Here is a 2,500-nt window from a genome sequence, read left to right as displayed (position 1 = left end):
GCACTCTTATTCTCGTGACAGTGTCCCTTTAAATAACAGGAGTGTCCTCGGAACATCGAAACACCGGACAAAATAACACTGGAAACCATTCATCTTTATTGGCCACAAACTGTTAACTTTGACTAATTTCAACCTGCATTTATTTCTAATCTTTTCTCCGGGTTTGATTTTACTCTGATCAGGCGCCAGGTCAGACTCATGTTGTTACCCGTTACCTTTTACAACAAGGAACCCAACAATATCTTTACTCTAAGTTAAAATTCATACACTAGAAACAGTCAAGCTTCAGTGAGACGACCCGAAAATTTTTGAAAGGGGTGTGCTGCGAAAGTTCTCGAACCCTGACTCTATTTAAGGGTAAAGTAAGGGACAACGGATACCCTTTTTAAGGACCGAACCCGAAAAATGACACCCTATTCAAGGGACCCATACCCATCATTTCTAATACTTCAGCGGACACCTCAGTTTTAAAAAGCCATTTCTTTTTTGTTAAACGTGGAGCTTACAAGCTTCAGTTTAACTGATACAATTTAGGTATCCTACCTAAGGACTAATCCAGGAAGGCGTTGCTAAATGAGGAAAAAATGATACCCTATTTAAGAACTGAGAACCTCAAAAACCATACCTATCTCGCGGCACGTGCCTATAAGGCCCATATATGGGAGTACTCTCCCAGGGGACAAACAAAATAACTGGAATAGAAACGCAATTTTCTTTAATTAAAAGCAATGTAAACGATATGCCAAACGTTTCTTTGATTAAAAAAGCTCACTACACAGCTCTTACATTGCATGGCCGAATTTACAGAACACAACGTCACTGTTGTCACTTTCATGTAAACAGCATCTAATCAACTCAACGGTGTGCCTCCCTACGACTAACACAACCATGTATGGTATGTTAGGTCCTGATAAACTTATTTCTTCCAATGAATATCTGTAATGGCAAAGCAGCCATATGACTGGGGACGAAGCTTGAGCCATGCCACATGCCATTTCGGGGAGTTTATAATTTCCTTTAGGCGAATACAGGCACCGCTGCGTTTGCCTTTCAATTTTATAATGCTGTGCAGGCTGATGGTTGTCGGCTCGGCTGGAAGCTCGGGGATGTAGATGATGGGAAACGGTTCTCGATCAACCGTAGCTCTAAAGAATCTGTTCACCGCTTTTAAATTGTTCCTCATGAAGGGAAATGAAAATAAAAGCAACTTTATTATAATTTCCAGAACGTCATTGTTTAAAAACTGCTGCGCATTTGTCTCTTGTTCCTGACTGGCGAAATTGTCGTCTTGGTGTGCATCATCATGATCGAGCAATACGTCATCTTCAATGACATCTTGTCCAACTTCGCGGTCAGTTACATCATCATCATACAATATGTCATCTTCAATGACATCATTTACAACTTCACAGTCAGTTACGTTTTCATTTATGTTATTATCTACGTTTTCATTGCTCTTGAGCCATGGTACCAAACTTACATAATGCTCACCGTGATTCTCAGCAACGTGACCTAGGTGGACAGCGCCCATGGCGTAGCTGGATATAGGATGAAAAGTATGGCCTGCGCCGGGACCAAGGGTTGAAATGACATGGATATTAATATTAAACAAATTCGCAGCAGCACAGAGTGTTAGCTAGGTATTACTTCGTGCCATGTACTGCAAGTAATCCTCCCATGAATTGAACTCTGGAACTAATTCCAGTAGGGGAAAATCATCCACGTCCAGAGGGTTTTCTTCCAAATACTGAACAATTTCCTTTCGAAGTGTTTCTTGTGACCTAAAAATACCAAGTGCACTCATTTGATTGGCTAACGCCACGAACTGACAGTTGCCATCTCCTAGTGGATTAAATACAATGAAATAACCTTGATCTTCTATAATTTCCGAGTAGTCGTCCTGTTTCATGGGGATCAAATATCTACTGCGATGGTATTCTTTCATCTGCTTGGTTAACTTTGCAGCCATTTGCTTCATTCCTTTTTCTTTAAGCGTTAGACTAGTTATATCATCAACCATTAACCATTTCTTTTCCATTGTGCCATTTAGTGGAGAGACGAATGATACCTTGTAAGATTGCCCTTTAATGTTTCTTTGCTTTATTAAAGCTTCTATGATGTGACACCTTTTTTGCCCACCTTTACTTCCTCTTTTCTTTGGAAGCCGTATATAAACTTTTTCGCCAATGCGGTATTTTGAAGGGGGGTTGCATTTTAACTGCGCATTTACCATTCTTCTGTTACGTCTTTCAGTTGCAGCACGAGCATCCTTTCTTATTGTTGAAGCATTTTTAGAGCGCCGTCTTCTGTCAGCCTCAGAATGGCCTTTGCCCGTATTGGTCAGCAGCTCCACATTCATTACTTCAGTTTTACTGGAAACAGGCTTTCGCGCATAATACACTTGGAAAGCAGATTTGTACTTTAAAACCTCTTTGGGTTTCTCGTTCAGAACTCGTTGGTAAATTGGAAGTTCTTTCATCCAGTTCACACCTTTTTTTGG

This window comes from Montipora foliosa, chromosome 4 (assembly GCF_036669935.1).
Source record: "Montipora foliosa isolate CH-2021 chromosome 4, ASM3666993v2, whole genome shotgun sequence".
NCBI classification, from domain to species: Eukaryota; Metazoa; Cnidaria; class Anthozoa; order Scleractinia; family Acroporidae; genus Montipora; species Montipora foliosa.
This window is presented reverse-complemented; position numbering follows the sequence as displayed.